Source organism: Pleurodeles waltl, chromosome 7 (assembly GCF_031143425.1).
Source record: "Pleurodeles waltl isolate 20211129_DDA chromosome 7, aPleWal1.hap1.20221129, whole genome shotgun sequence".
NCBI classification, from domain to species: domain Eukaryota; kingdom Metazoa; phylum Chordata; class Amphibia; order Caudata; family Salamandridae; genus Pleurodeles; species Pleurodeles waltl.
This window is the reverse complement of record NC_090446.1, coordinates 1,021,190,342-1,021,215,458: the sequence shown is the minus strand read 5'-3', so window position 1 is coordinate 1,021,215,458 and position 25,117 is coordinate 1,021,190,342. Positions and strand designations below refer to the sequence as shown.

At 45.1% G+C, this 25,117-nt stretch overlaps 1 protein-coding gene across 1 annotated transcript in view; it reads left to right on the top strand.

Annotated features, from left to right (window-relative positions):
- The window catches only part of MAP2K6 (mitogen-activated protein kinase kinase 6), a 460,161-nt gene that overhangs the window by 342,764 nt on the left and 92,280 nt on the right, over positions 1-25,117 (top strand). The gene's annotated exons all lie outside the window — the stretch shown is intronic.

Below are 25,117 nucleotides of genomic sequence, written 5' to 3'. Positions count from 1 at the left end.
GGTGTTCCATTGTCACCAAGATGTTGTTGTCCAGAAGTTCTTACCCAATTTTGATAGGGCTTTTGATGATGTCCCCTCTAAGCGATTGGTATAACGCACTGCTGAAATGTTGTCCATCTTCAGTAACACCCAGCACTGCGCTCTCTCTTTGGTCCAGCAACGCACTGAGAATGAGCCCGCTAGATGTTCTCGGCCATTGATATGTAACTGTTGTTCCTGTGAAAATCATTTCCCTTCTGCGGATAAGTCGCAGCACCGGACACTTCTGCTGACATCCGATTCTATAACTATATCTGGATTGGAACTGAAGATTGATATCCCATTCCACACTTCGATACGTGTAAACCACCATCTCATCTCTTCTTTGGCATGCTCGGTCAGGGGAACTGTTCCAGCTGTGTTAAGCCTTTGAGTAAATGATGCACTTTCATGCATTGAAGTGCCCTGTAATGGGGCAACCCCAGAAATATTGCTTGAGTGGATGATGAAAGGAGTGATTTGTCTCAAGGTGGTCTTTTCTTTGGGAGAGTTTTGCAGAGCTCCTGTCTGATCTTTGCTGTCTTCTTCGACAGACGGATCAGTGTGGTTGCACTGAAATCTATTCTGAATTTCAGAAAAGTTGTTGTTTGAGCTTGGGAGAACAGCGATTACTTCATGTTCATGACGAACACCAGGGCTTCCAAGAGATGCAGTGTTGTTTGAAGATGCTCCCAAAGTTTGTTTGGGCATTGGTCTAGTAAGAGGATATCATCCAAGTAAACTATCAAGCCAATTCCCTGGGCTCGCAGAGTCTCCATTGCCGGATGTAGAACCTTTGTAAAGTACCAAGGGACTAACGATAAGCCAAAGGGAATGGATGTGAACTTGTGTAGTTGGTCCTTCCACATGAACTGTAGAAATGTGTGCTGAGCTCGCCACCCTCCCACTCTTAGTTGGGTGAAGGGAGAACACTTACCGTAAGCAGTGCTGTCGGAATTTCTGTAGAATCTTCCCCAACACCTCAGTGACATTGAACACTCCTGGATGGAAAGAAGCTTCTGAATCTCGACTGGTCCTGCCATTGCCTGTGATAAGGGGCTTGGCCTCTTGTTGGGGTTGAGGAAGGGAAGCGACCGGCCGAGCGCCCTTTATCGCGACCAAACACAGAGAATACCTTTGATTCGAATATGCCCTTCATTGAAAGGTGAGCTTTTCACTGGAAAGTAAGGCCCTCATTACAACCTCGGCGGGCACCAGAATACCACCAGTGCTGGTGGTATTTCTGGCTCCCTATTTCGACTTTTCCGTTGGGCCAGTGGACGGTAACAGTGTTGACGTCCGCTGGCCCAGTGGAAAAGTCACATCAACATTGCTGCCGGCTTGTAATAGAGCCGCGGCAATGCTGATGTGCAGCGGGCAGTGAAATATGCGATGGGGCTATGCCTGGGGCCCCTGCACTGCCCATGCCAAGTGCATGGGGGGTGCAAGGGCACCACAAGTCCCCCCTACCGCCAGCCTTTCCATGGCGGTGTTTACCGCCGTGGCCAGGCTGGCGGTTAGGGACTCACCGCTGCCCTGGGGATTATGACCACCAGGCGGAAGCCTGGCGGTATAGTGGAGGGGCCAGCGGTATGGCCTTGGCTATAGTACCACGGTCATAATAGCTGGCGGAACACCGCCAGCCTGTTGACGGTGTTACCGTCAGCTTACCGCCGGCCGACAGGGTTGTAATGAGGCCCTAAATGTGCCCACAAACTTCCCCCAACTCTTCGATGAAAGGCTACCCAAAAAGCCCCCCTTTTGCAGTGCTCCCTGCGTCGGAGGAAGCTAGGTCTCTCAAATAGGCATCCACTTTAATGAGGTGGGACTACCTGCATTCAGTAGACAATGGGCTATTGGGATTTCCTAGAAAGATAACAGCACATTGGGCAAACCAGGTAAGATTTTTGGGGTGATTAGGGACCCAGATTGCTAGGGCTTCTTGGCCATATCTAGAATTTTCTCAAGTGGTACTGTGATGTCCAGCAGTTTGTCATGGCGGAACTGCTATAAGCTGCCCATGCCTTTCTTTGGATGTCAGACATACTTTACTAAGAAAGTGGCCATGCTGGTGTCAATATCTGGGATCATAGCTGCTTTGCCCTCCAGTGGGGGGGTGAGGTCATTCCGTCCTAAGGTGAGCACAAGCTTCCTCAGTCTTCCTGCGTTGTCGACCGCTACTTTCTCGGTTGGGGATCCTTCTGAGGAGTGAGAATGTCATCAGGATCCAGCATGTCCGACATGTCCAATACTTGTGTTAAGGAGGGAGCAGATGAATTTCCTGCATCTGGAGGCAAACGCCACAGCCGAGAGCGGCATGGGTCCCTATGAGTGTCATCAACATCTAAGAGGTAAGGGTTGTCCGCCATGCTCAGCGGGAGTTCAGCCCCTTCTCGTTCCCTGCCCATTGGGGCAGGAATCTGGGTATCTGAGTTGCCTGTGGGGGAAAGGTATTGGGACAAGTACACCCGTTTAAATGTTTAAATGCTTCCATATCCACAGCTTGCACATGTTTATATTTACTCCCCATCTTAAAAGGGAGGTTGTGAGGGATCATCCCCTGCTACGAGGCATGTCATGGAGTGGCCAAAGGGTCCAACAAGATCAGGGGCTCATGATAGTGGTTGGTTAACTACAGTCATTTATGCAAGGGTGCGCTAGCGTTGTGCTAGCTGAGGCGACTGCCTGGTGGATTGGTGCCTGTACTGCAGCGCAAAAGTTCATCATGAAAAGGGGGTTAGGATTTTATCCTCTGTATACTCAAGCTCTGTGTACTGCGGATATTGGTGTATTTAGATCAGAATGTGATTATTTAGAGCTGTTAGTAAGTCCAGTGTGGTGCTGGGGTACATCTTTTGCAGGAGCCTGGAGCTCAATAATAGGTCCAGTCCCTGGGACGCAACACCCTTTTGGTCTCTTGAGCTTGTACACCTGGGCTTGTCCAAGCAGCATCGAAAATGGGCTTGGATGGCTGTACTTTGATTCAGACTTCCCTACTGGCACGAATAAAGATGCACTTGCATGGCATCAATACCGCTGTGTACTTGTTTTTGTTGTGCCTACCTGTACCAATACAGACCCCAGCCAGGGGCATCTCGCTCCAGGTGTTGTGGGTGCCAAGGTTCTCTCTGCGGGTGCGCGGCTCCTCTTTCTAAATGGAGTTCACACACCCTCAGAAGAGCCAGAGATGCGACTCTCTGGTGCACAATAGGAGTTTAAGCAGTGCACCATCTAGTGGGCGGAGGCCACAACCCAGTGAACGCGGCCTGCTGGGCCTCGTGAGGAGCGTTTAAATGTGTTCCCTCGGTGCCCTCTGTAAGGGGAAAAAGTTGTAGTTAGTCTGCGATACATTAAAAAACAGATATTACTTTTTAATTAGGCCAGATATAACCAGGAATAAAGAAGGGACTTAGTTTGTGGCTGTGGAGCAGCAAAGAAAGATGAGGCCTAGCAATCGAGCAAGCTATGTTATTGGACTGTCAGTGCTCCTGTTCGCTAATGTGTTTCCATCCCCTTCCCTGTGTTTAATGTGAAAGATAGTCTATTACTGAATGTTGAACAAGGCTGCTGTGAAATAAAAAGCAAAGAAGAATGCATAATTCCTGCCTCCAGTCCCAACATATAATCTAGCTTTGGTGCAGGCAAGTTGATTTATGTTTAGAGCCCATTTGTAGATGGTTGAATTACCATCCATCCGTAAAAAGTGTGTTTGCCAATTCATTTTGAGGTTTCGTATAAGTACATCCAAATGTGGGCCATCTCAGGTTTTATGTTTGGGTAAACACACCCTGCCCCCAACACCCTCTGGTACTCTGCACTAAGGTTTTTACATCATTGTTTTCAGTTTTTTTCACTTCACTGGCATTCTTGACTTTTACTTACAATAGTACAGTTTTACTTTCTTTGAGAACAGTGAGGGGGCTTGATTGTAGCAGGACGGGTAGTAGACAGTTTTCTCCTTGAGAGTTGGTGTGGGCGAGTCTGGTGGGTACTTCTACCCATAGAGTCCTCACTTCTAGAATATCCCCAGGCACCAGACTGGATCCACAAGATTGTTTTCAGTATAACCCCTGTGTGTCGATAGGTGGCATTGTGTGAGTCCACGTTGAATCCGCCCTATGCTGGAAGTGACTCTTGAAACCTATTTCGAGTTCAGTTTCTACATCAGAGCCTCTTCCACACCAGACACCATGCTCTACACTGGTTCCTGAAGTATTGGTATACAATCTTTACAACACAGGTATTATCAAAGTTTACCTTTGCAGTGCTGCAGTTACAACTGAGGTAGGTCTCACACATGCAATTTTCTGTCCCTTTACAGTTTGGGAATTTACCACGCAGGTTTGTTTTTCATGAAATTAAAGGACATGCAAAGGGTTTAAGGGCTTAAAAATGGCTATGGGTAACCTTGGGTCAGTTAGGAGTTTCTGGGGTTTAGAGTTCGGGGATGGGCAAGGATAGGGGCTGTAAAATGTTTTAGGGTTTGGGATAAGCAAAGGATATTAAATACTTACTAAGGATCAGGTAAGGGAAAAAGGCAGTAAGTGGTAGTAAGATGTATTTAGAGTTAAGGAAAAGGCATTGCAAGGAGACTTTGGGCACCATCAAGGCCCACTACCCCAGCAACAGGTACCCCAGTTCCGTTGGAGTAGGGCATCTAACAGGCAAAGCTCAGAGCAGCAAAGGCAACAAACTTCCTAGTCCCCCAGCCCCTCCGGAACCAACCTTCAACCAGCTGTAGTTTACCTCAGCGGCACATGATCTCCCAGTGGGAGGCAGGATCACTCATTTTCTCCACATGTGCCATGAAATAACATTAGACAGGTGGGTCCTGCAAATATTCCAATGGAGATACTCCCTGCCATTCATTTCCATCTTGCAATCTATTTCACCTACATCAGAGTGGCTTTCGTAGTACTGTTTGTCCATTTTATTGCCGGAAGACCAGGCTCTATTTGAGAAAGGAGCCACAGAGCGGGTTCTGGCAATGGAAATTCCAAGTGGATGGCAATCTCACTATTTCCTTGTGCTGAAGAAGGGCGGAAGCCTTTGGCCTTTGTCAGATCTTCTTTCTGCAGAAGGAAAAATTGAGGATGCTCATGGTGGCCCAGGTTTCCTCCACTCTGGATCCAGGAGCCTGGATGGTGGCATTTCCTGTCTTGTCCTGCAGTACCACAAAAGCTACCTGTGGTTCAAGGTTGGCCACAAACAAGCCTTGCATCTAGATTTGGGCTGTGATCCTGATGTTTCAGTCTCAGTCCTTAGGTCACAGTGAGAATGGCTCTGAAGTGTTTGGGCCTATTAGCCTCCAGCTTCTTGCTCATCAATCATGTGAGATGCCATATGCAAGCTCTGCAGTGGGATCTGAAGTCTCAGTGTGTCCAGCACCCATGGAGCCACTTGGAATCAATCCAGTTTTCAGAGGAGACTACAAATGTTCTGTAGTGGTGGCTACTTGACTGCAGTTGATCCAGTGGCAGGCCACTTACTTTGCCCCACCCAGAGCGGTTGGTGATAAGATATCACTGCTGGGTTTGGAAGGTCATAAGGTATAAATCTAGATCATAGGGCTCTGGTTTCCAGCAGAGGCCTACTATCACATTGTGTTGGGGTTGGCTTTGAAAACCTTCCTGCCATCATGGGGAGGCTGGGTCTGATCCCCATGAACAATGCAACGGCTGTGTGGCATTTGCATTGCAGCATGCAGGGTAGAGTGTGGTCCTGGATGCTATGCTAAGTGGCCTTGCGCTCTAGACCCTGCTGAATCGTCCGGTCATCTCCCTCACCGCTCATCACTTGGTGGAATCTTTAAATGCCAGGGTAGATAATCAACCGTAGATGCCTGGTAGGTCAAGAATGACAGCTGCACCCAGAGGTGGCACAGATCATCCTCGAATAATGGGGAGAGCACTGGCTCGAGCTCTTCACCAAAGAAAACACTCTCAGAGCCACATTCCACTTAGAAATACCTTTCCACCACTATTTTCCTGCCATGAGTTCTGAAGAAGATCAAAAACAAGTGGGCCAAAGCCATCCTTGTGGCTCTGGATTGGGCCTGGAGAGTGTGGCTCCTGGACCTTTTAGGCATGAAAATATCTTCTCCTTTTAAACTGTTACTTTGGGGGAAACTTGCCTCGCAGCTGCAGGGTAGGATCTTGCAACCAGGCTTGCATAATCTACACCAGGATATGTGAAGATTAAGAAGTAGCAGTTAACAGCTTTCAATCTACCACCCGAAGTAGTGGACATCATCCTAGCTTCCAGTCGGCCTTCTGCAAAATCTACTGACACCTGGACAGTTTTATGTATTGGTATGGCACCCATAGCATGGACCTGTTGCAAGCCAAACTGTTGACTTTGTTGCTGCTTGTTCTGGTTTTGGCCCAGGATGAACTTGCAGTGGACACTGTTAAAGGTCCCTTTTTACATTTACCAAACCAGTCATCCTTGTTCAAATCAGCTGTTGTGATGGGTTTCTTAAAAGGTTTGATCTGCATGTTTCCATCAAAACCTTTTGTGATGCCACAATGGGACCTTAATTTTTCCTTAACCCTTCTTATGTGTATCCCTTTTAGCTGTTTTACAGCTGCCCCCTGCTTCTACTTATCCTGAAGTTTTTTTTTCGTCTTTGCAGTAACATCAACATTTCACATGAGCGAACTTCAAGCTTGTGGGACAAGTTGATGCTGGGGACCAGAGCGGATTTTCTTCCAAAGGTTATGACCTGTTTTCATATTGAATAATCCATCTCTTGTCTGATGTTCTTCGCCCCTCCCCAGCTCTCAAAAGAAGAGTGAAGACTCCATCATTCGAGCCCGTGCACCAGTGCCAACCAAGGCTGTTACACCATCTTGGCATGCAGGGTTCCTGTCCTGTGTATTCGGCAGACGACTTGGGTATCAAAGCACATGTTTACAAAACAGTTTCCTTGTTAGCTAGGCTCCATGGGAACAACCTTTTGGTTGTACGATCCTGCAAGGCATTTTGGTCTGAGTCTTTCCACAGACTCGCCACTTGTGGAGGTACTGCTTCATTATCTATTCTAATGGTGCGGAATCTGCTGTTAGAAGTATCCATCAGAAGAGCAAATTACTTAACTTCTGTAATGCTGATTCCGGTGGTTACGTTATTTAACCGCACATTCCCCACTGCTCTCTCTCGTTCTGTGGAATGGGTTATTTTCCTTCTGGAAAGGCCCCAAGTTAAAGATCTGCACACCAGTAGCGGCCCGTCCTTTAGGGCAGAGGGGTCACGCCCCCCCACCTTTTGCCCCCCATGAAGAGTGTCTGTCAGGCTGAAGAAAGGTCAGCCTGACAGACACTCTTCATGTTCAGGTCAGGCAGCCAGGAGCAGACATGCGTGATTTGCGCAGACTCCTGGCTGCCTGAGCTGAACTTTGCTGGGCTGAGGAGATCACAGCTCCTATGGGTGTGACCTCCTCAGCCCAGCAAAGGTGCCTCGAGGCCCTCCCCTGCGTGATGAGGAAAGCGTCACCAATTGACACTCTCCCTGGACGCTTCAGGTTTAAGCCCTGAAGCGCCCAGGGCGAGTGTCAATCGGTGACACTTCGTCACAGAGTGGGGTGGGGTGGGGTGGGGTCAGCAGTCTCACTGACCCCATCCCACTCTGTGAGGAGGCTGAGACTGCTGCCTTCCCTCGGCAGCAGTCCCAACCCTACTGGGACCTGAGACCGAAGGTAAGTGTGTGTGTATGTGTGTGATGTTTCAAATTGAATGTTTGGTGCGTGCGTGCGTGCATGTTTGAATGGTATGAATGTTGTTAATGGATGTGCGTGCGTGTGTGAAAGAATGAGTGTGTGTGATGTTTTAAAATGAATGTTTGGTGTGTGCGTGCATGTTTGAATGGTATGAATGTTGTTAATGGATGTGTGTGCGTGCGTGTCTGTGTGTGAAAGAATGAGTGAGTGTGTGTGTGTGCCCGTGCCCCGCCCCCTCCCTCCTAAAGCTACCGGCCGCCACTGCTGCACACTGACATAATTGATTCAAGAAAGAAACCAATGTCAGCGTGCTTGGGTGGCTCCTTTATACCATCCTAGTGGTCACTTCCAGAACGCAGCGTAGTCGACGAGGAGCTGACCACCACTACCTATCAGTGCTCAGCAGCTACACTGAAAACATTTCCGTATCCAACAGGGATCTTCTAAAGATAAAAAGTCTGCGGTTAACTAGAGCATCTACCAGATAGAGCGTTACCAAAGGTAAGTAACTTCTTCATCTGGGCAATTTGGACATTTAAGACGGATAACTGGTAAGATGGCTCAGCAAGTTAAGTGCTTGTTGCTGACACTTGCTTACAACACTTGGCGGACCTTAGAGCACAGTTCTATATTTAAGCCTAGCCTTTCATATCCATCACAGGTCCATACATTGAGCACTCTTAAGATGGTTAGCAATAATACAGCTCTTGGAAGTGGTGTTTTTAGCACATTATTGTGGTAGCTATCATAGGCCAGTGACTGACATAGCACAAACAAAACATTTGTTTAGAGTAGATAATGTATCTCCTTTTTCTGCTAGGATTTCGATTGCTGCCCTTCAGTTGATGGCTGTTGTATAGAAGTTTGTATTAGATAGTCTTAAGTGCATTAAGAGCATTACATATTGTATAAATCAGTAATCGGAGGTTGTGATGAAGAGCCTTTTATATCACCATTTAAAACAGGAATCCTTTGGCTGCGTCTTCTCGATAGAAAACATTAGTAAGTTATCTAAAAATAAGAGCTCTCTGCTGGCCTTGTTTTATGCCTCGGTAGGTTTTTAGCTTATTTTACTTTTTATGCTCCCAAAAAGATAAATCTCCAGTTTGTATACTTATATCTCCTTTATGACTCATCAGTCATCTTCCCTACAAAGCGAACCATCACTGCATACATTGATGCCAAACTGGATTTGTTGTCTGGCTCTTGAGGATATGACAGCTTAGCTGACAAAGTTTTGTGGTAAAAATACTGATGAGCTTGAATTTCTGACTAAGATCTTCTATGCCCCAGACCTTCCAGTAACCATGGAGGTGTTTTTAGCAGCGCGTGAGAGGCAGGAAGCTCTTTTTTAACTGTAGCATTACCCAGCTTCCCCTGACAGACCAAGGATGCTTTTGTTTTCTCTCACATTGTCACATTATTGTTTTGGTCTGTTTGGCACTTGTTTCTAATTGTCTGGAACCCTTCCCATTTATTTATGGAGAGGAAGTGAGTACAGCAGACTACTTCCTAACCTTCAAGCCTTACTCTGAAGTTGTGCCTCACTGCTGCAACCAAAAATAACATCAGGAAACGTTTTGAAATCAGTGAGTGGATATTTCATACATGTGTGTGGATGAGCCCAAACATAGTTAACTCGTATTAATTAATGCTGAATAATGTCACCCATTCAGAGTAGAACTGTACAGTAAGGCATGAAAGTGGTTAGTGGTTGTATCACTATTACTGTTTAAAGCATAGGTACTTGCAAACATATTCACGGGGTCAAAACATTTAGTCTATGGTGTGAGTGAGGGGCGCGCTGATGCGGGAAGGGTGGCAGTTGAGACAAGGAGGTAAGATAGGGATAGGGGAAGCAAAGCATGTACATCTAGTGGCTGAATTGCACAGTGTGAAACCAGAAAACCTGGGATCAATCTCTGCTTTGCTACTTAACCAAATAGTATGATCCCAAGCAGTTTCATTAGTTCACTTTCCCTCCTTTTCTGCATTGTAAGATATAAAAGGACTCTTAGTTCACTATTGGCATTGTTGTCGGGGACGGGGCATGAATGTTTCTAAATTAATGTTTGAAAATTATCAGTTAAAAAAACCCTCCTCAGTGCACTTTAAAAAATACTCCTAAAGGCACTGGTGGTATGTACTTAGATAAAACTATTCTTCATGTTAATTAAAAACACTTTTTGAATTTTGAAGAGACTATAATATTTTTACATGTTTGCTGCAAGATGTTGTTACTAATGAATGAGTTCCTCAAGTTAAGTGGTGCAGGTAACCCTAGTTACTTTCTTTCTTTATCGTCAATTAACCATTACATATTGTCATGCTAGTGCAGAATCCAGTAAACAGCAGCCCAGTACTGTTGTTGACCAGTGGGCCACATGTAAAAGTCAGTAGGGCCACACTTTGAGTATCGCTGGCTTAATGGATTATACGTAATACAAGTGGTCCTGATATAGGTTTTTTTTCTTGTGGGTACTATGTATTGAATCTAAAAGTAGAGGATTCAAAAGTTTGTTCTTGGGGTAACTGTGGGGGAGTTAAGCCAAATGTAGTATCCTTTATGACTCCCATTTGTTGTATGCCTCTAGTGATGTCTGGAATACCGAGAGTTGATGATGTAATAAAATGTTGGTGCTTGGTGTAGAGTGGAAGCAGAGAGACAGGCACATTTGGATGAGAATTGAGCCCTGACAGGACCTTCCTGCCTGTGGTAACCTTAAGGGTCAACACAATGTAAAGAACTAATCTTCTATTTGAATGGCTCCAGACTCTTCTATGAAGTCTGTGACTTTGAACTAGAACATTTTGTTCACAAGTTAAGAGCCTGCCTGAAAATGCAGCAGGACTCAGTTGGGAGTGATTTCTGTCAGTGGAGAAGGCTTGATAGGTGAAGTTTGATGGCCCAGTAGCCCTGGAGCACTATTTTGGGGCTGCCCTCTTCACATCTACCAGCAAGAGTTGTCAGCTGAAGCTGCCTGTCAGGAGGAGCCAGTAAAAAGGGTAGACAGGTTCTGGCGAGGAAAAGAGCTGGTAGGTTACAAACTGAGTTGATGTGACAGTGTTTAGTCCTAAGCTTGATGACAGTGCTATGGAGAACGTATTTTAAGCAGAGAGTTGCGAAAACAGCCCTGTGCAGAGTGTGAGAAGAAGGAAACTTTACAATAAGCATAACTTTGAAATGACCATTAGAGCTTTAGACAGTAATACATTTAACAGGGTCATAATGAGGAACATTGATGATTGCACAGTATGATCTCTCAGTTAAGGTGATTGTGATTAGTCCATTCTTGCAGACCTTGAGATATTTTGTGGTGTCCAGTGCAGAATGCCTAGAGGATATGGGGCAGTTCCTGCTAGCGCTGTGGTCACATCGAAAGAGGCCTTGTGACAATGCACAGCACAAGTAAATAGGAACTGTCTTCCCCAGCAATAGTCTGTCAGTACTGGAAGAAGATGATTCAGTGTTTGAGGGAATAAAGGTGCAACTTGATTGTGAGAGAGCCTCACCAATGTCTTGGATTCCAGACGTGGATTTTTAAGTGGAGGTACTGGCTTTATAGACTTTGACATCATGAAGGAGGGTATTAAGCTGATGTCTGATAGTGACAGTCCGGGAGATGTTGAAGGTTACCCAACGCCTCTTGGTTAATTTAGAAAGAGAAGTGGGTCTATCTTCAAGGACATTATAGGTAGAAATGAGACTGTCAGAACCAGGTTCAAAGAGCCACGAGGCAAGCAGAAGCTACTGAGCACAACCATGGTGGTTGAAGCCTGTTACGTCTTATGTGCAGGGTCCAGCCAATATGGTTCAAGTACCCCTTCAACACCTGATTCTTAATTGGAAGTGCAAGTCAAGCAGTCCAAGACTTCTCGGCGAGGTGGTAGGAGCACATACTCAATTCAAAATGTGCCTAGCAACCCAAATAAAGGATTGTCCAGTCAGGTACTTGCTTTTATGTAAAACGTGTATTTGTCTACTAGCACAAAGTACAGTTCAATATATTACGAATAATAGTGAGTTTAACGTTTATAATTTGTACGAGGGATTTTAGCAGGAGTCCATGTATCCCTGTGCCTGAGTGCGTCAGTTAGAGCATCCTTGTCAGGGCCTGATGGCCTGGTAACCAGTCTTACCCGCACTCACTGAGATGGCAGTCTGCAGGTGCATGTTCCCAACCCGGTGGTGAGCTGAACTGTGGAATCTAGAACAAGAGATGTCAACAGTCTTCCCCGATCCCACAGTTAATCTTCTTTGTCTGATGGTCAGTCTTAGGTGCTCTTATACTTAGGCAGGTGATACCTCGTTCCAACTCAGCAGGCAACTGGCTGTATGCTGTCCTAGGGTGATGGCTGTTTCTACGTGGATTATGGACCTCTCTGGACGTGCAGGGGATCTTCGTAGCGCACACAGGGTGACGGCTGTTAGTTTTCTCTGAGAGCCTTGTCCTGGCTGTGGAGATCACTCAACAGTTTTGATAAGGCAACAGCTTTCTAAATGTCCCAGCTCTACCAAGGGCAACAACCTTACGTTTGTGGCAGTATGGCTCCAGAGCGGTGACCCATTCTCTCAGCAGTGGCCTCCTACTGAATCTGTCACAAACGTGTTTGTGCTGTTTAACTCATGGGAAGGGCTTTAGCCCTGCACCGCTATGAGAGTAGTAGTAGCACTTTGTGCACTCTTCCTGGTCTAACCAGACTGTCCATGGGACAGCCTAGGTCATGAGCGCATACACTTGATCCGTATTTGCTCAAGACCAAATATCGTTACCAACGATCCTGATATCACCACAGCTGGGGCATTCAGGGCAGGTGTAGACCCCTTTTAACATGCGAGCAGAGTTGTTCTACAGTATATTGTGTCCTGACATCAAGGGAAGTCCGAAGGTCACCTGTCTGGTATCAGTCATTTTGTGATGCTAAAATATGACATTCAATTATTTAGTCAATGGGGTTATTTGGCATTTATGCACTCTCTTGTATGTGCCTTGTTTTTCACTAATTGTGAGCTTCATTAGGTTATGAAGCATGTTGGTCTGTAATTCTTGCCCTTTGACATGTTCCAAATACATGTACTTTTTGTCGATTTTAGTTTTTGATGATGTTTGTGTATTCTGATTGTGTTTGCAAGGCAGGTTAGGAAGTTTATTTATCCACCTGTTGGTTGTTTTGGGGGTACAATGTGAACAATTAATTTCAACTTCATATATTTGGGATCTGGAGTCTGGTTAGCAGTTTATGGATGAGGATGTAGTACCTATCGGTATGTTGTGTAGATACGTGCTTGTTGTGTGTGTCCCAGTTTCCTAGATGTGGGAAAAAGTAGTATCCCATCATGAGAGATTCAAATAAGCACACTTGTATTTCTGTTTGGTGGAAATTGGGGAAAAACCGTACCTGGTCGCTAGAAGTTGTATGGGGGGTGCTCCATGGTATGTGAAGTGTAATACCCTGTTGTCAGTAGTTGCATTTAAATAGTATAGTTAGATGTAGGTCTGGTGCTTGGTAGACGAGAACGCCTTTAGCTGTTGGTGTGGTCTGTAGTAAGTGGTTGTATTTCTAGGCAGCTTTACTGTTTTTTGCATTGTGCCAATAACGTTTTTAGTATGTGACTACTGGAGGCTGTCAGAATTATGTTCAATAGACATCCTTATTTTTCTGATGAAATTTGAAGAAGGTGTGGTATCGGATGCCGCTGTGTGGTACAGTGTGTAATGCTTGTCAGAATGTGTGTGTTGCATGTGGAAGATGCAGGAAAAGTGAGAATTTGTTGTGTCTGTGCCATCTTCCTGCTTTAGTAGTGTGATGTGGAAGTCTGGGGACTTTTTTTTTTTTTCTTCCGTCCTCATAAGAAGTCCAGCCTCTCTGCTTAAGGGTCATCAACCTGCGTCCAGCAAGGAGGTCCAATTTAAACTGGTCAAACCTAAGAAGACACAGCTCTTCACCTCTCCCGGACATGACCAATGCTCATGGGCATGACAGACCCACAGTACATTAAAAAAGGATCAGGCAAAGAAAACTGTAGGAATTGACCACACCACAAGCCCGGGAGGGGAAGGGGGGAGAGGAGAAGGAGTAAGCATTGGACTATATATTGAAAGTATTTCCATTTTGCCAAACATTTTCCCAGATGGCACAGCATTCATCATTATTACCCATCAGGCCACTACGTTCTAGACAGAAAAAATAATCTATTGAAGACAACCAATCAAATACATTCGGAGGTATAGGCATAATCCACTTTAAACATATTTGTCTCCTAGCCAACAGCATCAAAAGAAACAACATGCACTTAGACTGCCCGGAGAGCTTCTGGTCCCCTGAGGAACCAGGAGAGACCCCCAAAAAACACTAAAGAGGGGTTCACTTCCACCTCGACACTTATGAACTGTTTAAGAAAACCATTGATCAAAGACCAAAAGTCACATAGGTTAGGGCAGCTCCAGAACACATGCATATCATTTGCATTAAGCTCACCACATCGTGGACACTTTCTTTCTGACTTCCCTAGAGTGGATAACTTCTTGGGGGACCAATAGACCCTGTGCATCGTAAACAAGTGATTATTTTTCAAAGCGGCTGATCTAGTTACCGACCAGAGCATAAAGCTTGAGGATTCCCAGGTGTGGGCTTATATCTAAGTCTATATCATCACTATATCTAAGTCTGGCAAAACCTTTCCCCATTTCTTCTCGGGGAGGGAAGCCGCTGAGTCTAAAGCAATGCCTGATACCAGACAGAGATTTCTTTATGAACCAAGACTGAAGATAATTTCTCTTCCCAGTAATCGTACACCCCCCCTTTCTCTTGGAGAGAGGCTGCCCAACTCGCTAACTGCAAATATTTAAACTTTGAAAGCTTATGATCTGTTAATTCCTCAAGCCTTGACCAGGACACCAACTTGGTCTCCTCCAGAATTTGTCCCCAACCTCGTCACTCCCTTTAGTGCAAGACTGGGGACTTTGTGTATGCGTTGTTGTGAAAACAGGTTTTGTGTTGAGTCTGGTCAGGGAATTTGGTTGAGGTGACATAGTTAGGTGATGGTAGGGCCTCTTGTCTGAGGAGGTCACAAGAATGATAGGCACAGCCTAGGTGTTAACTTGTTTCTTTGTTTGACATGAGGTTTAGAGAGCCTCATGTGTTGAGGCATCACAGAGCTTTTCGTGACTACTGTTTGTTTCCTTTGCGTGTTTGTTTGGGTATAAGAGAGTTTAACATGTTTTGGCTGACCGCGATGGAGCAAGGCCGGCTACAGGACCCACGCAGGACCCGGGGAACAAAGTACCTTTCCTGGTCATAACATCAAGATGCGTTGTGAAATGCGTTAATCGAGTCCTCGCAGGGATGACGACGCATCAGTCTATCCCACGCTGTGATGCGTCAGTCCCGAAGGCAAGCGCTGATTCTGAAGTCTGATCCGCCTAGTTTTTCTATGCAGTCGAGGGAATTGTCGATCTCCGCAGGTGGCTGACAAATCTTGGTTCTGAGAGCAATGTGCTGTTTCTGCTCCCGCAACGGGGGCAATGAGCCTGTTTTGCTATGCGCAGACTGGAGATTTCCATGATGCCCCTTCCGGTGAACCAGGCACAGGAGCAGGGTTACAGACTTTGATATCCCTGAGTCTCAAGCAACAGGAGGCAGGCCAACAAGTCCTTGAAGATCACCTAGGGTACAAGGCAGGGTCCAACTCTCCCTCAGCAGGGTCAGAGAGCAGCAGAGGAGTACAGCAGAAAAGCAGTCCTTCCAGCTCAGCAGTCCAGCAGAGTTAACAGTCCTTGTTGCAGCACAGGAGTTCTTCTGACAAAGTCCAGTTGTAGGTACAGAAGTGTCTGATTTGGTGGGGTCAGAGACCCAGTACTTCTACCCAGTTGTGACTTTGAAGATGGGAAAGACTTCAATGAAGGGACTTTGAAGTACCCAGAGGTCCTTCTGACCTGCCCCTGGCTCCAGACTATCAATAAGGGGTAATCAGCTCTTTGTGTGGGAACGGACACTCCCTATTCAGGAGCGTCAGCACCCCTTCCTGCCCAGGAAGAGCTATCAGAATGCAGATGAATGCAGATGTGTTCTATGTCACATCCACCCTTCCTTTGTTTGAGGCCGTCTAGAAGGAATGCACACTGTATCGCTGTCACCCAACCAAGACACGTATTGAAGGCAGGCTGCAAGGCACACAGAGTCGGAAGAGCAGAGAAATGCCCACTTTCTAAAAGTGACATTTCTAAAATAGTAATGTCATATCCAACTTTACAATTAAAGAGGATTTACCATTACCATTCCAAAGATATTAAACACAATGCAGCACTCTCTGATCAGGTATTACAGCTTAAAACAGTATTAAGGAATTCTCAACGCTAGCCTAGTAGAGTAGTAGGCCTCACAGCAGAGGAAGCCGAACTTGGGAGCTTTTCCACTACCAGGACATGTAAATCTTTAAAAAGTATCAGTACATGTCCTGCCTTTTACTTACGTAGCACCCTGCCCTATGGGCTAACCAGGGCCTGCCTCAGGGGTGACTTATATGTAATAAAATGGGAGTTTAGGGCTTGTCAGTGGGTTTTAATTGCACATACAGACCCTTCAGTGGAAGGCCCGAGGCATGGTTAAGTGGCTACTTATGTGGGTGGCACAATCAGTGCTTCAGGCCCACTAGTAGCATTTAATTTACAGCCCATGGGCACATGTAGTGCATTTTACTAGGGATGTGTAAGTAAATTAAATCTAGCAATTAAAAATGAGCCAATATTACCATATTTATGGGAGAGAGCACAACTACTTTAGCATTGGTCAGCAGTCCTGAAGCCAGCAAAAATGAGGTCTGAAAACATTGGGGGAGGTAGGCAAACAGTTGGGGAAGACCACCCCAAGCCTGTCAGGTCTAAAAAAATAAAATAAAATATGACATAAATACATACATACATACATAGAGTCTACCTTTAAAGATGGTCTGCTGCTGCTCAGCTAGGGTAAGAGACTCTTGGCTGGTTTCACTCGAACACGCACACCCATGTGTGCACAATATGGAGACTGAGCATGTCAAACTGCCATCTAACTCAGCCTGGTATCTGTGCACAGGTAGCCTATCACAGAAGGAACCCTTTAAGAATTGGTGATACCCATGAGGAACCTTATAATGCGAGCGGGCATTACTAGGATGTTAGTGTCATTCAGTCAGAGATCTTATTCAGCATTTTTGCCATAAAAGCACATATTCATTACACAACATATAAATAATTAAACTGCAGTCCTTATAAATAAAAAGAAATACAAACATCTTCATCCGGCTAAAATTGCAAAGCTAATTACAATTCAATCCCAATCAGCAAAGTAAAATCATAAATAATCAAACATATGTTATTAAATAGGTACATCGACCAATTCATATTGATTTCTAATAACAATGGCTGATTATAACTGAGCTGCACATTTGTATAGACAAGAGTCTTTGAATGCCAATCAAAGCCTCCTTATGAAAAATAGTATGTACATTGCGTAAATAGGCAATATAAAAGCTTTCCTAGGAACTGAATAAAGTGAACAGAACAAAACAAAATGACAAGTGCTTTGTTTAGAAAAAATGTCACAAGGACAAAACTGTAGCATTTTTTGCCACATGCATTTCTTTGGAAAAGCCACTCTAAAATGAATCATATTTAATCTTAAGAGAACAAGTAAAGAATACAGGGAAGAATTCGGGAACCAGATGAAATATGGTTCTATCAAAGTTGAAGTTGAAATCTGCACTTATAAAGCAAATGTTTTCAGTTTCTCTGCTACTTGGTATCTGTGGTTCACAATATACTCTATATATCGAGTTTTAGCCATTTCCTTACTATTAGCAGGCATTAACTCTGGTTTGAGATACATGATCTCCAAATCCAAATTCCGAAAAGAATTATGTACAAAAGTGAGCCATGGAATCTTATTGTGGTTGGCTAGTTGAAAACAATCAGTTAAAAAGTCTTGCACCAGGCTGGCCGCCGGATTTAACCATATTTTTATCCGTAGCAGGGTGGGGCGATATCAGTCGAATCCTCAATGTATCGTATACCCAGCTCCTCGTGATAGATGATGTTTGCTACATTCTTAGGTACCAAAAGCAGCTGGTGCAGAAATGTATTCTCTATATGTTGTAAAAGGTTGAATTAGTGTATCCCCAGAGGCCCGCCCCATAAGTAGCTGCAGAAACACATTTAAATTTATAGAGCGTAATAATCTGGTGGACTGGTCTATGTCCTAATTTACGAGCAAAGCGAAAAATCGCTTCCATATTTCTCTCCATTTGTTGGGCCTTTAAAGTAAGATGGGGGTTCTATGACAAAGAAGAGCTTAAATGCAGTCCTAGATAACAAAAATCTTTCACCTTGCTTAAGATATTTCCCCCCATATTAAAACGTTTGGTTCGCGTATTTCTATGTATACAAATCATAACATGTGACTTTGTAAAATTAACTTTCAAATTAGGCTCTTGAGTAAAAGTTAAGAAGAGATCCAAAAAATTCTGTAAACCGTTTGCTGTACGAGCAATTAGGACAGCATCATCAGCATACAGCAAAATCCCGAAGTTGTCTAGAACCCATCCTAGGGAAATCGTTACCATTTTTTTTACTAAAAAACTATAAAGACTGTTAATATATAACAAAAATAAAAAAGGTGCTAAAGTGCAACCCTGTCTAACCCCCCCAACCCCCGCATAAATGGGAGGGGAGGGGACCTTTCACCATACTGGCCATATTGTACTGAAATATTAAGATCAGTGTATAGTCGTTTAATCAACTCGAGCAGATCATGATCAATCCTCATTGCATCCATAAGTGACCACAGTTTTGCTCTGTTCACCAGATCGAACGCACTGGATAAATCAATAAAAGCTAAATGAATAGATTCTCTCCTGGCAATGACATATTTGCTAGGAATAAGATGCAAATTCAAAGTCTGGTCTACCGTGCCTATTCCAGGCCTGAATCCATATTGGATTGGGGAAAGGATTTCTGTCTTTATTGCCCAGTCCTCAAGCCGGTTCAAAACAACACTCCCCAAGATCTTTGCCGTGGAATCTATAAGAGAAATTGGTCTATAGCAAGTGGGGTCGAGTCTATTACCTTTTTTGAAGATCAGAACAATTATTGCTGTTTGCCATGAGGAAGGAGTAGTGCTTTTAACTGCGCTAATCAAAACATTTGTGATTAGTGGGCCCCAAAAATCATATAAAGATTTAAATAAGTCCAGCGGAACCCCGTCCGGGCCAGGGGCTTTCCCCGATTTCATTCGTTTAATGACTGTGGTTACCTCATGTACCTCAAATGATAGCTCACTCATATTCCGATTTGGGGCATCCAATACCGGATAGCCACATTCCCCTTTTCCATGATTAGGGCCATTTACAGATTGAAATACTGTTGTAAAAGGTTTCACCCAGGCCCCCTCAGGTATCAGACAGTCATCCTCCTTATTAACATGTTCTGAAAAATAGGGATGATTGACCACCTTCCAAAATTGTGCGGGGTCCTTTAATTCCATAGCTGCCAAAAGATCTTCCCATGCTCTGGATCTAATTTCCTTCTTTCTATCCTCAAGGGCTAGCTTATATCGGCCCCTAGCCTGTTTCACTAATTCACTATTAAATGGAGCAGTTTTAATGGCTGCTTTTAAGTATTTATGAGAAGCTGTACAGACTGAATTAAACCAACGCCGGGGTTTTAGTCCCTGAGTAGGCTTGCTCCGCACTAAAGCCTCAGAAATAGCGCTGCTTAAAAGGTCATAGGCAGCAACCAGATGGGCATAAATGGGTTGCGGCAACAAACATTTATTTATTAATACAATCAGTATTTTGCTCTATTATATCCTTATGAGAAGCTTTAGGATCCACTCTATCTCACTTCATGCGAAGGCCAAAGTTTCTTTTAAAAAACGCTTTCCCCCTACGATCTATTCTAGATGGAACTAACCTATTTTTAAAGGCTAATTTTATACATAAGGGGTTATGGTCACTTACACATTGTGGTGTTATCTTAAAATCCAAAATTAGGTGAGAAACTGAGGAGCCAATGCGAATAAAATCAATTATACTCCCTTTAGAATTTCCCGTGTAGGTGGGTATTGTTTGCACGTGTCTGGTTGCCTTATCTATTGCATAAACAAGATCAAATTTGTAAATAAGGGTATTTAAAGCTTCACCTTGATTAGAATGGATGAAATGTGTGGATGACTCTCTGCCTTCAATAAAGGCACCACACATATGAGGGAGTTCCTGATTACATAACGGGACGTTAAAATCTCCAACCCAAATCATTACTAGGTCCCTGTCCTGGAACTTCCCAGTGGAGTCAAGGAAATCTGTTAACTACTCAAGACTTCCTTGCAGGGCATCACACGGGATATTATTATAAAAATTAAGAAGCAGAATATCCTTATTTCCTTCCATCAAGAGTTGGACCACCAAAAAAAATGCAGAGGACCAAATCAAAGATACCTCGATTTTCAGGAGTTGTAAGGATACAAGAACCAGGAGCCCCCCACTTGCCCTTCCTGCTGGAGAGGAGAGTGCTGGCTGAAACACAGAATAGTACCCATCCAAATGAAAAGGGTCCATGGTCCAAGTCTCCTGAAGACAAATAACATCATAAGTCAATATAAACTCCAACCATTCAGAGTTACCAGCCTTGGACCGAAGCCCTGCGATATTCCAACTAATCAAAGATAAAGATTTGTTAATGTTAGAGATCCTATTCACTGGGTCCTTGTTTATGGCATCATCTGTAATAATTTGGGATAAAATAACTGCCTCATCATACTCTGTCAATATTACCGGGAGCATATGCCCAACTTCCATCTCAGCCTCCTGGGGAGCACCTGTCATAAACCCCATCTCGGCCGCCTGTCAATCATTTGCATCAAGAGATGTCAAAATCTGATGCCGGTCAAGGACGGGAACATGATCCTGTAAAAGTGTCCTTGATAATTCTACATTAAATCTACATGAAGTGTTAGTAAAGTGGGCTAATAAAGTGGTTGGATCATAGAAAAAGCTTAGAGGGCATATTTGAATCTCACCCTTCCCCTTAGCACAACATAAAGAAATCGTCAACAGGTGTTAAACCAAGCAAGGATTAACAAAATTAATCACAATACAATCCCCTTCATGTACTTTCTTGGATAGACCCACCCACTTCACCCTTCGTGCCATGAGAAATTTACTGTTTAAATCATCTTGGTGACTAAGCTTTAGCCTCAGCCAATGTGCACATTTCCTCATTAAGGCCTGAGTATCTTCCTTCTGAATAGAGTCAAGAAGAGGCACGTTGGATAGGACCAGAACATATGGTGTACAGTCCCGTGGAAGTTGCAAAACCTCTTTTTGAACAATAGGGGATATAGGGGGTCATTCTGACCCTGGCGGCCGGTGGCCGCCAGGGCCACCGACCACAGGAGCACCGCCAACAGGCTGGCGGTGCTCCCACGAGCATTCTGACCGCGGCGGTTCAGCCGCGGTCAGAAGCGGAAAGTCGGCGGTCTCCCGCCGACTTCCCGCTGCTCGGGGGAATCCTCCATGGCTGCGGAGCACGCTCCGCAGCCATGGGGATTCTGACACCCCCTACTGCCATCCTGTTCCTGGCGGGTCTCCCGCCAGGAACAGGATGGCGGTAGGGGGTGCCGCGGGGCCCCCGTAAGAGGGCCCCACTGTGTATTTCAGTGTCTGCAATGCAGACACTGAAATACGCGACGGGTGCAAACTGCACCCGTCGCACCTCTGCAACTACGCCGGCTCAATTCTGAGCCGGCATCCTCGTTGCAGGGGCATTTCCTCTGGGCCGGCGGGCGCTCTTTTGGAGAGCGCCCGCCGGCCCAGAGGAAATGTCTGAATGGCCGCCGCGGTCTTTTGACCGTGGTGCGGTCATTTGGCGGCTCCCTCCAGGCGGGCGGCTCCCGCCGTCCGCCGGGCTCAGAATGAGCCCCATAGTCTTAGAGACTGTTTCATATTCCAAAAGAGTACCCATGCCGCCAGCCATAGATGATAAAGTCTTTATGGGGGGATTTCCACAAGTTCCATGAGTAGATGAGGAGTGGGCCAGAGAATGATCCTGATCAATTAATGAATTAACTTGCCGTACATCTTTATGTTCAGACGTGGTTTCATGAATATGAATAACACCAGTTTTTGGGGAGAGTGTTTGGGTCATCGATTTGAGCAGAGTATTCTGAAGATGCTCAAATTTGGTATTTATTAAAGTTATTAATTTATCCTCTAAAGCTAAAAAAAAAGGGTTTGATCGTAAAATCCAAATTAAATAAATGGCCATCATAGGAGACACTCGAATCTCTAATATCGGGGCCTAAAACATCTGATGATGGACCTGGCCAAGGAATCCAATAATGGAAGGGTATTTTCCTTTACTCTCGGAGCCCGCTTTAAAATCTTGGAGTGTTTGGAACGGCCTCCTTCTTTCCTTTTTTTTTGATGGTGGGGGGACCGCAACAAAATGGTCCACAATGTCTTCGTCACATGCATTTAGAGATTGCGGGTCAAATATACTGTCTTTAGGCTTGGGCAAATCGTGACTGGGCCAAACAGTGGAAAGCCGTGACTCTTGTGGTGTGGCTGCATATACACCACAGTCTCAAGGGGAATTCTTTGGGTGAGGTTATGGGCAACCCCAATCCTTTCTTCCACTTGCACGATTTCAGTTTCAATGGCCCCAATCACTGATGATAAGTAGCTGGTTATAGATGATTGGACATGTGTAACCTGGGTTCCATCAGCTCGGAGTATAGTGCTTTTCCTTTTTCCCATTATATTGGAAAATTAGAGACCAGAATGCCCGACCCAAAGGACAGGAACCAGAGACACTATGTATAAGAATATGTATAAAATGTATATGAACTACTCACATATCATTCCTAGTTATTTATTATATATTATATTACCATAAAAATGGGTGCCAGTTATTTCCTAAAAATACAGCTCGAAGCGTCTTTGCGCATTCCTCCTCGAATGCGGTTGTCAGAGGGATGGCCCAGCCCGGCCCCGTCTGGTCACAGGACGGGCCCGCCCTTGGCCCGGGCGCCGCCCGCTCGTGTCCCGCGTTGCGGGAATGAGCAATGCGCTATATATGCTTTCAGGGCAGGCTCTGGCCCACCCTGTTCTTGCAGTCAACGGTGTCCCCCGAGGGACAGGGCAGATCTCTGCAGTTCAAAACGTCCAGCGCAGCGGGAATGAGCAATGCGCTATACGCGCTTTCAGGGCAGGCTCCAGCCCCTCCACCCCTCTCCCTGTTCTTGCAGTTAACGGTTTCCCCCGAGGGCCAGGGCAGATCTCCGCAGTTCAAAATGTCCCGCACAGCGGGAATGAGCAATGCGCTGTACGGGCTTTCAGGGCAGGCTCCGCCCCCCCTGTTCTTGCAGTCAACAGTGTCCCCCGAGGGCCAGGGCGGATCTCCACAATTCAAAACGTCCCCAATGACGTTAGTGCATCTGTAGTAATTACTGAAAAGTGTGTGAGCTTCTCTGTATTACACATTACGGATTAAATCTGCACCAACTGCAATTTCGCCATGGACACAGTAACTGGATTGACTCAGAAATATTATGCCAAATCAGGAGACCAAATGCATTAATTTCCACATATCTGCTCTCCGTATGCCACTGAATGAATTGTCATTTTTTCTTTGACTCATCTAATTAGATTCCAGGATTTTGTTTCCCCTGCTGTATTGTGAGTGCATTACTCTGCTGGCCTGCTGGAGAATGAAAGGCCTCTCCACACAGTAGCGCCAGTAGTAAATAATTAGGAGAACCTCCATGTGCTAATTAATCTTCACACTGCATCTCACCTGGGAAAGTTCACCTGCACAGGCAGAAAAATGGGTATTCAGACCTCTGGAGCCAGTCACAGAAGAGGCTGCCTTTTGATGTTTTGGAGGAAATAGACCAGTCAGCTAGGCAGGTATGGGCATGACTTAGGCTCTCGGAGAAGGTTTTTATGTAGCCCAGTTGACAGAACTATCTTGAATACTCTAGAAAATGCTGTTGAGGACGGTTGAGGTTTGTGTGTGTGTTGTGTGTGTAGGAAGAGGAGAGGGTAAGGATGTGTGAACCTAGGATTGGGCACAGGTGCCTCGGGTCTAGTACTTTCTACCCTCACTTAACAACCCTTGCACAAGGGAGATACTTTTGAGAACTGTCTTCACCTGGGGAAACGATGTTGTAGAAATGCTCAGCTGTAGGATAGAAAAAACCTGACTCACTGCGCAAGGATGGATTAAAGAACTTTTGACATAGGGCTGGGATTTGTTTCTCCAGGGCTAGGTAGTGGTGGGCTTCCTACACCCTCTGGTTTCACTAGAGGGGTGAACTTGCTCATGAGGACCCTGGAGTGTTCTCTTAGATCTTCTCTGCACTGATCTTGCAGATGTGCAACCTACAGAAGGAGGAGGCACCAGATTCTTTCTGATACACAGGTGCCTTGCAAGCGACTAGAAAGCCATAAGACCTGGGGAGGGCAGGCACAGAGGAAACTCCGACATGGAGGCCCTATTGAGGAAGAGTCAGTGCCAAGAAGAGGGACATGGCTTAGATAAGAGACAAGTCCTGGACAAGGAAGTTTGAGCAGGCACTAAGCTACCCCTCACCCACATCAGAAGGAGAGCAGTGGAAACATTTACCTCCCATAAACATAAGTTATAAAGGTCAGGGGCCAGACAAAAAAAACCCTCCTGGTGGCTATAGTCTTCCATCGGGAACAACATAACACGTTCCCGTTGAACAGTGAGTCATTGCATGCAGTATTGAGTACTATTACAAGATAGTACCATCCTTATGAATTTTAATCATGATGCACTGACTTATGTTGGCACTTTTCTGCTTATGTTAATGTGGTGACCTGCAGGCCTGTTTGTTGATAACGAATCCCCATTGTATTGTAACAAGTTTATGTAGAAGGTTATAGGGTTTAGGGCTTGCTAGCGGTTAAGCTGTCAGGACGCTGTTACCAAAAGTATCTCCACCTGCCAAAATGTGTATATTTTTAAATTAATGTGTGATATTGAGTAGTGTGAGTGTAATAATGTAGTTTTCCATTTTAAAAAGCACTTACTGGACCTGATATTTTGGTTATTATTTGTAGTGTGCTTGGCTACTAGCCCATAGCACCTTCCCTGAGTAGATCTTGGACTGCTTTTACGGTATCCTGAGAGCCAAGTGCTTCAACAGGATACTGGGTTTGCAGTAGACAGAAGGTTAGGAATTATTACTTATGAAGGGCTCTCATCTTTGCCAACTACTAACCCACTTTCTTCCAGGTGGTATCAGTGGGTTTTGTATGCTTTGTAGTGTGAGCATGGGCAGCACTGTTTTAAGTGATAAGAATGAGTGCTGCAGTCT